Source organism: Ctenocephalides felis, unplaced genomic scaffold (genome assembly GCF_003426905.1).
Source record: "Ctenocephalides felis isolate EL2017-DRISC unplaced genomic scaffold, ASM342690v1 CF-g0.4_SCAFFOLD_01604, whole genome shotgun sequence".
In the NCBI taxonomy this organism is placed as follows: domain Eukaryota; kingdom Metazoa; phylum Arthropoda; class Insecta; order Siphonaptera; family Pulicidae; genus Ctenocephalides; species Ctenocephalides felis.
The window spans coordinates 20,263,828-20,273,478 of record NW_020537758.1 but is presented as its reverse complement, the minus strand read 5'-3'; the positions used below and the strand labels follow the sequence as shown (position 1 = coordinate 20,273,478).

Here is a 9,651-nt window from a genome sequence, read left to right as displayed (position 1 = left end):
TCTCTCCCCGCCACCCCTTTTTTCCTCGTCACTGCATTTCCCTCACCCCACATCCCCATCATTGCACTCGAGAGGGTGCTCCGGGAACTCGCACACCGACCCAACCTGTGACGCACCCAGCTTTTCAACCGGCGCGACCCAGTGGTGGTCGTCGCGCGGAACCCTCACCCCCCTATAGTCCCCCCTCTCCCTTTTTCGGGAGGGTTGGACCACAGGGTCGCGGGTTCGCGAACCCCACACCCCCCTATAGTCCCCCCTCTCCCTTTTTGGGGATGCTGCGGGGCTTATTAGGGGATGTTGCGGGATTCTCGCGCGTATCTCTCCTCTCAATCGAGATCGAGGGGAGCATGCCTGGGGTCTCAAATTCGAACGGATGTGATTCCGTGCATACCTCGTTCCACAGCGTCAACAGTCACGCTATTTTGCGTTTTGTGTCCGGAGGTATGAATCGAACTCGGTACCCTGTTGACATGAAGCTAGCACGCTAGCAATACGCCAACACAGGCCACACCGAATCTGCTTTTTTTCGGCCTCATGACCTGTTAGTTTATTAAATCCAAATTTTATCTTTGTGCTATCTTACAATAAATAATAAACTCCACGCTTTCCATTTTTTGTCCCGAGGTTCGATTCGAACTCGGCACTCTCTGGGTACGAATCCATCGCTCTACCAATTACGCCAGCACAGGCCACATCGATTTTGCTTTCTTTCGGCCTCATGACTTGTTAGTTTGTTATATCTAAATATTAATTTTGTGTTATTCAACACTAAATAAATACCACAACGTGAACAATATTTTTTTTTGTCCTGAGGTATGATTCGAACTCGGTACCTTTATGGTACGAAGCCATCAATCTATCCATTACGCCAACACAGGCCACACAAAATCAACTTTTTTTTGGCCATATGACCTGTTAGTTTTTTAATCGTATAAAATATACAATATCATCTACTTTGCAACGGTTTATTAACGTGATCGTCGTGGCGTCGCGCGTTAGGAGCTGGGAGTCACTGGAGAGGACGTGGTAGCAGGTTCGAGACGTGGTAGAGGTAAGCAAGGTAAGAATATTAGTTCTTAACGCGTAGATAAGCATTAGGTAAGGTAGTATAAAGTAAGGAGAAGGGTGGTAGCGTAAACGTGTCGCGGGAAATTAATACAATTAATATAGTAATAAAATAATCTAATAAAAATAAATTATCTCAATAAAAATGAAGATATCATTGTGCTAAAGAGGAAAAAAATAAATAATCTTCATTACCTATGTCCAAAGTTAAGTAAAACAGACCAATATTAAAAGTATATTAATTAAAATGAACTAATTAAACACTTTGAATAATAGTATATGATTGAAGTGAGTGAAAGGTGTTATCATTTTTGACATGTTTGAAATGAGTGAAAAACCATAGATTAGTCTATTTAAAATGGTCAAAGTCATAACTTCATCAACTTTATTGATCATAATAGAATTAGATTACAAAAATTGTAATATATTTTATGAAATTCATTCAAAATAATAAATCATCGCCGAAAAACGAATTAATGAGTATATTAGTGTTTATGATAACATCAACAAATATATTGATGTTTATAATACCTATACCTATACGGTGCGTTTTTAACATATATCACTGAAAATTGTGTGAAATGAAACACTTCAAATAAAGTTTAGTTAGTTTTATTCAAAACTTCCAATCAATGTAGCACAGTATTTAATAATACAATTATATTAATTTATTCTTACAATTGCAGTAATGAAAATGACTAAAATACATTAACATTTGTCTAATTGTATAATATATATATATATATATATATATATTATTGTTACATACTGTGTTATTATTATTATATATATATACACCTAAGTCTGTTTTTACACGGTAGATTGGTTCCAGAAGAAGCCGTGTAAAAAAAGACATTGATCTTATACAAAAATGGGTGATTTGTTCCTAATCTCTAAAACCTATTAAAATTAGTGAAAAACAAGAATTTTTAAGAACAAGAATTCATATTTATTTTATTAAATCAAATATATAATGCTTATTTTCAATAATAATTAATGATAAAAAAGATATGCACTCTAATCTTAAAAGTAATATAAATTAAAAGTAATATAGCAAGTTCAGGAACTAAAAAAATATGTTGTGAACAAAAAGAATAGGTTATTCAATTTTTAAGGTAAAAAATAAAATAAAATAGAATAAGTGATAATCATAAATACAACAACATAAATTTAATTGCTGTCGTCATCAGTTATTCGCATTCGCTTTGACCAGTAAAAATTGTTTATCTTTAAGCTAGTGTTCGCAAACTATCGATACTATCGATGATTTCAGACTTTTCACTTTCATAAATACTTTTTGTGATATGAACATACTTCGCAAAAATTAAATATGACAAAAAAAATTTAAGTACATAAAATTTGAAATCGTGCTAAATGGAATAAAATCGTATAAAAAATTAAAAATATTCAATTTTCAAACCGTGTATTAAATTAAGTGATATTTATAGCTAAGAAAAAAAAGTGCGCCATTTAAAGAAATAATAGAAAGTATAATATTTAAACAAGAGAAAACATCGGTTTGACACATTAAATGTTTAAGGCACTCGACTAACATAATGGTTTGGAAAAAAGCAAAGTCTATTGTCAACGCGTTTCTACCGAGTCAAAGCAATGACGCAGAGTTCTACCGAGTCGAAGCAAAGGTATAAAGAGCTTTACCAAGATGCGGCAAGATGTTTGCAAACACCCAAACAGTGAAGAAACTGTTCTACACAATTGACTACACTAAAGAGTGCACTCAATAAGTATCCCTATTAATAACACAAGAAATTTTTAAAATGTAGACATGTTTAAATATTTCTGTAATTTACGTTACAGCATGATGTGATTTAGCCGTGAAGTGGCTCATAATTAAATTAAAACAACAAATTAAATTAAATACAATATATTTATTCATTAAATCATTAACATCTAAGCACTTAACTATTTAATATATCATAGTAGGCATCTTCTCTGGTGAAGAGACGGACGGACGGACGGACGGACGGACGGACAGCATAATTAGTAGATCAAATGATTGTTCTCACTCATGAGCAACTTGAGCGTTGAAGAGCACTTGGCTTGAAGTTGTTTACCCTATAAACGAAAACAATGAATTAGTAACAAGTCTCATAAAATATACTATAAAGAATAAATTACCTGATTAATCATGGAGCGGTGTCTTCCACGTAACCCCATTAAGACCTTCATAGTAAATCTCAACAAGTGGTTTTTATAATAACTGCATAATTAAGTTAGTTAGGTTAGTCATGTTATTGAGTTAATAAGAGTTAAGTTAATCATGCATAATTATAGACAGTCATTGAAAAAAAACCACTTGCGAGCCATTCACATGAATGAGTGTTCAGGAGCTTGGAAGCTCCTGAATTTGAGGCTTCAGTAATAGTTGGATCGAGAAGATCTGCAAAAAAAGAAAGAAACATTATAGGAATGTTCGCATTTATACTAATATGGATGAACACATACCTGGTAAAATGTTTCTGGAAAGATTCTTGGTGAAGGGGTCTGTGTGCAGAGTAGCAGTGGTTGAAAGGACCTGGAAAAAAAATAAACATGTTATTTATTGTTCACATTTATACTGATTATGGATAAATCACATACTTGGTAAAATGTTTCAGGAAGGATTCCTGGTGAAGGAGTCAAAGTGCAGAGCCAAAGTAGTTGAAAGGACCTGAAAAAAAAAAAACATGTTATTTATTGTTCACATTCATATTGATTATGGATAAAAACGTACTTTTTAAATTATTTTCAGAGCGATTCCTGGTGAAAGGGTCAGTGTGCAGAACAGCAGTAGTTGAAAGGACCTGAAAAAAAAATAAACATGTTATTTATTGTTCACATTTATATTGATTATGGATAAAAACGTACTTTTTAAATTATTTTCAGAGCGATTCCTGGTGAAGGGGTCAGTGTGCAGAACAGCAGTAGTTGAAAGGACCTGGAAAAAAATAAACATGTTATTTATTGTTCACATTTATACTGATTATGGATAAAAACGTACTTTTTAAATTATTTTCAGAGCGATTCCTGGTGAAGGGGTCAGTGTGCAGAACAGCAGTAGTTGAAAGGACCTGAAAAAAAAATAAACATGTTATTTATTGTTCACATTTATATTGATTATGGATAAAAACGTACTTTTTAAATTATTTTCAGAGCGATTCCTGGTGAAGGGGTCAGTGTGCAGAACAGCAGTAGTTGGAAGGACCTGAAAAAAAAATAAACATGTTATTTATTGTTCACATTTATATTGATTATGGATAAAAACGTACTTTTTAAATTATTTTCAGAGCGATTCCTGGTGAAGGGGTCAGTGTGCAGAACAGCAGTAGTTGAAAGGACCTGAAAAAAAAAATAAACATGTTATTTATTGTTCACATTTATATTGATTATGGATAAAAACGTACTTTTTAAATTATTTTCAGAGCGATTCCTGGTGAAGGGGTCAGTGTACAGAGCAGCAGTATTTGAAAGGACCTGAAAAAAAAATAAACATGTTATTTATTGTTTACATTTATACTGATTATGGATAACAGCGTACTTTTTAAATTATTTTCAGAGCGATTCCTGGTGAAGGGGTCAGTGTACAGAGCAGCAATGGTTGAAAGGACCTGGAAAAAAATAAACATGTTATTTATTGTTTACATTTATACTGATTATGGATAAAAACGTACTTTTTAAATTATTTTCAGAGCGTTTCCCGGTGAAGTGAGTCAGTGTTGAATTTTCACTCGATACTTGGCCATTCGATACTCAACAATTTGCTTGATATGGTATCTTGTGGCCTCCATGTGATTTCATCTTGATGACCAGAAATAGAATGTAGAAATTTACTAGCAGTTTAAGAATTGCACTTGGTTTTTATGAAATGCATTAACATGAATTGAAAACAGTGAAAATTAAAATTTAATGTAATATGTCAAATCCACATTGCATAATCTCAAATGATTCAAATGACCACATTATTTTTCAATAATTGAATAGATTAGTGTATTAGTATTTGTTATTATTAATAATAAAACTACTGATGCTACCTAACTAATAAATTAACCCACATGCAAGACATATCGTGATCATTCGAATCATGAAATTCAATGCCTTAATGATTTTGTAAATTTCTAAAAGTTATAGTGACAACTATAATATTGATCAATTAATATCTTGAACAAAATCACCGCTTAATAAATCTATTCGTGCCAAATGCAATTCCAATAAATACCACATTCAGAGCGTCACAGTAACAATTTTCGTATAAAAACGCAGCAAACGCAAACCTACCCGGCACCTGCAAAATACACAAATTATTATTGAATTTAGTTGATTATACATACATTATTAAATGTCATTGTTGATGCGTCACCAAAGCTGTCTTCGTGTGCAATGCAGCGCTCCAGCACAGAATAGTCTTCGTTTGCATCTTTATATTCATTCAAATTGTAACTATTCTTTGTCAATTTGTAACTTTTTTTCAAGTAAAAGAAATAAAATTATGCATTTAAAACAAAAAATGGCTTTCATGGAAAAGTAATTTTGCTTTAAAATTCTTGATGACATGATGATTGTGGTCCAATTTACACAATACTTCTGATCTATAAATTGAAGTGAATTAGCAGATGATAAAGATGTAAATAAGACTTCAAATTAAACGATCCGTATAAATGTACTCACAATAATTCTCATAATGAATTAACAGTCATTATTTTTTACTTTCACAACTTTTTACTATTACTTTCGATTATTTCTTCTGCACAATGACCGCCAGCCATTCAATTGTGAAGTCTTGCTCAGTCAACAAAATAATATGTAGTTTTATTTAACAGTGTTCACCAAATGATGCAAAATAAAATGATTAGATAAAATATATCCGGCGTACGTCTTAGACAGTAGTACGACTTGAGCAAAAACTATATAAATCGAGCACACGTTTTCCAAAAAAAAAACAGAAATGAGTAAAGGTCTCGATTAAATCTAAAACATCTTAAAACCTAAAGAGAAATATAATCAGCACAAGTGCAACGTACCAGGTGACGCTCGCAGGTCGCATGTTTTCCACAGGCAGCGAAGGGTCAGGCCCGTTCGTCCGTGTTCGACGACGTCCCGTTGTCTTCTTCCAGCAATCGCCACGATGGAAATGAACTCTCACTCGCAATGACAACTGCCTCTCCCAACTCCTAGAGTCGCAAAGCATAGATGTGCAAAAGACCTGTAGACGTGCGACTGCAAAGCGTGCACGTTCGCTCGGTCGAAGATGGCGTTTCAGAAACTCGAACGCCTCTTCTGTTTTGAAATCGAAACGACGTTTATTTGAATCTTCAATTTTAACATTAAGGGTTTTATAAATTAAATAACGATATTACATTCTTTTAGTAAACTCTCTAAAAATTTACACTGCAATGAATTAGTCGTTGGTTATTGAAATAAATAAATTTGGTGTAGAATAAATTTTATTTTCTTCCACTAACCTGTGTTCTACAGTACACTTGTTTGCATTTCCTTTCTCAGGTATAAAATTTGTTAAATATTTTTACATTTTTAAATATACAGACAAATTTTTACTGTTTTATTTATATATCACTCATATACATGAATAATTTTGAAATTTATTAACAAAAGCAATTTTCTAATAAAATCATAATAGTTTAGTTGAATTGCTTTTAAATTCTGATAAAAAATTTAGTTCTACATTCCTGCAACACGTGAAGCCATTAAATATTATATAAATACAAACATACAATTTTTTCAAGTTTTAACTTATTAGTTTACAATAAAATTACTAATGATGATACAAACTAGCCACAAAACATTTGTAAACTAACAAAGTTAGCGCAAAAGAGTCTTACTGTGTACTTATTGAAAGTAGAGTTGGTGAAATCAGGTTGGTATTAAAAAATGTTTATTGGACATATGTATATCATTTTATCAGATATTTTATAGAGATTTTAAAGTGTAAATACACATTTTGGGTTTTTTTTTTTGGGTTCCAGACCAAGATTTTTAATCACGGTACGGGAAGTTTTAGCAACTTATATAGCCATGTAAAAGGTACAGATTTAGTTAGGTTTTCCGTCATTGAAATACATTTCCTTTATCAACACACAAATTATATCAACCACGCATAGATGGCGGCAGTTTACCTTCCTTTCATTTATATCTTCATGCCGTTAGTTTAACGGAAGCCCATAGACAGTAATCGTCTGCAATTTGGTGAATAAAGTTAAAGGATTTTATAAATATTTAATAAGTTATTGGTCGCTGAAATGTGCAGTGATAATTAAGTAGTGGAATTTACTATTTTGCAAAATTGGTTTTTGATCGAGTTCTGAAAAGTAGTGGATAATAGTTTTTGTGCAGTAAAAAATTTGTGTACTGGTAAATAGCTATTATTTTGTAAGTACTAAAATTGTTAATAAATTGTATCAAATGCCATTCATTTTCAAGGATTTTTGATCGTGATCAGTTCGAATCAATGTTAATTAGCTTGGCTTAAGAGTTTTTACAGTTTTAATATTTGGTAAATTTAGAATTTCTGTTCCAAGTCGTACATTATCAGATATTTATTTCCTATATTTTGTATTCTTTACAATAAGAGAGAATTCTTGTACCGACAAAACTTCATTCATCTTATACAGATAAGATTCATATTGAAGTTTTATAAGATTCATATTGGAGTCTTATAAGATTAATTTGCTCGTTGTTGACCTTATAAGACTTTAATATGAATCTTATACGTACGAGTATTTCTTCTATTGGTATATAATACCAAATTTTATTACAAGGATTATTATTGAATTTTTACTATATTTACATTTAAAAAAATAGAAAAACTTTATGATACAAAACAATTTTCTCATGAACAAAAATACTTCAAAAATTTAACAACCATTTGATAAACTCGATTAGCGTTGTAGTCAGTTGAGCCGTTTCTTTAGAATTCCAACGTTTTCGCAAAAAATCCTCTACCGATTTTGCAATTTTAAAACAAGTTTATAAGATCAGTTGGGAATGGTGCTGATTCAGTTTGGTTTATATCAGCCGGGTCGTTTCTTTGTAATTAATCCAGATTTTTTCTTAATGATTGTGATGATGATCGACTTCATAGTCTGAACTAATATACTTGTTTGCAATATATTAATAGAGTGTATTGATTATTAATATGATTGACCAGTTTAGTCAAAGCGAGAACTTGGTTTTCGAATATATAGTTGAAATTTATATTTATGTAGTAAATCTCAATTTCTTGATAATGACTATTATTACATGTATCGGGAGGTTCATACAACTCGAGTTAAAGGAAAACGCATCTTACAGTTAGTTTAATTTTGATGTCAAACTTAGCAATGTTATAATAATCTCGAATAATGATCTCTTGAAACGTAGAAGACATAAAATTAGCAAGTCGTTTTATAATGCAATATCTATCTATTATAATCATTATTTTTCTAGAGTGACTTGATTCAAGCGATTAAGACATAAAATCGTTTGGTAGATTGTATTAGCTTGTTTTCGTAATTTAAAACAAATCGAATAATTTTTTTTAAACAAATTTTAAGAGAAAATACTATAAATAAATAGATTAATTAGCTAACTAAATAAAAAAATCAGTCAACAGCTAGATTCCAATTGAGTTTTGTTAACGTTTTAAAAAATCACTAAAAGAAATAAAAAGATATAAATCACTCGATAATAAAAATGCGTACTAGATAATAATTGATATTAACTGCTGCTTTTATTTGCAAATAAATATAAGTTTGATAACAATCTCAATTTATTTTACAAATATATCAAATTTTTTAATACTTAGTTATTTCTGAATTCAGAAATATTATTCACAACAAAATGTATGAGATGAAATCGGCAGTGATAATTTTAATTTATTTCCCTCTTTATTTTGTTGTAAGAAGATGCATCATTTCTGTTTAAAAGAATTATAATGCATTATCACAAAGCTTCCTTGTGGCATGTGTATCGAAATCATACACATAAATTAAGCAATTTCTAACATGATTCATGTTGAAATATTGCTGTATATTGTAACATTATTACATATAGCTTTTGAATTATTCCTGAGACGTGTTAAAGCTATTTGTAAAAACGTTAAAATCCAATATTGGAAATAGTTTTAACGCCAATTTAAAGTCAAATTATTTTTTTATGCGTATTTATTTAAATTTTATTATTTTTCATTCAATTATTAGTAATATTTTATATGTGAATATTTAACTTATAGTATTCTAATAAAAAGTAACTGAACGCTACTCTCCTTTTTAGCTTTATCAATTTTATACAACAATAATTCAGCACATCATTAAACTTTTACATAAAAGTATAAAAATCTTATAATAGAAAAATTTAACATAAGTTTGGATATACGTAACATCCTATAATAAAGGAATCAGTCCCTTCAACCATTAAAATGTAAACTCTAGAAAATAAACTATTCTAATTAAGAACATTTTAAATATCTTTAAAAAAAAATCTAACTACAAAATGCTTTAATATCTTGCATCATGGTAATTTGGATACAAATATTGTCCTGGGCTTGGATACATCTGTACCTGATTTTGAGATATATATGGTGCTGGAACAGCA

The 9,651-nt window shown here is 30.9% G+C and overlaps 1 long non-coding RNA gene across 5 annotated transcripts; it reads right to left on the bottom strand.

Annotated features, from left to right (window-relative positions):
• Positions 1 to 3,009: 3,009 nt before the first annotated feature.
• LOC113372998 lies at positions 3,010 to 6,203 on the bottom strand. Of its 5 annotated transcripts, XR_003366832.1 has the most exons (11): positions 6,084 to 6,203; positions 5,341 to 5,347; positions 4,737 to 4,863; positions 4,604 to 4,673; positions 4,470 to 4,539; positions 4,201 to 4,270; positions 3,800 to 3,869; positions 3,667 to 3,736; positions 3,532 to 3,601; positions 3,205 to 3,466; positions 3,010 to 3,141 (listed from the first exon to the last, which is right to left on the bottom strand). It is a non-coding gene; the product is annotated as an uncharacterized LOC113372998 (long non-coding RNA). The 5 variants fall into 5 exon arrangements; XR_003366833.1 differs by lacking the exon at positions 4,201 to 4,270; XR_003366831.1 differs by lacking the exon at positions 4,470 to 4,539.
• Between the last annotated feature and the right edge of the window lie 3,448 nt (positions 6,204 to 9,651).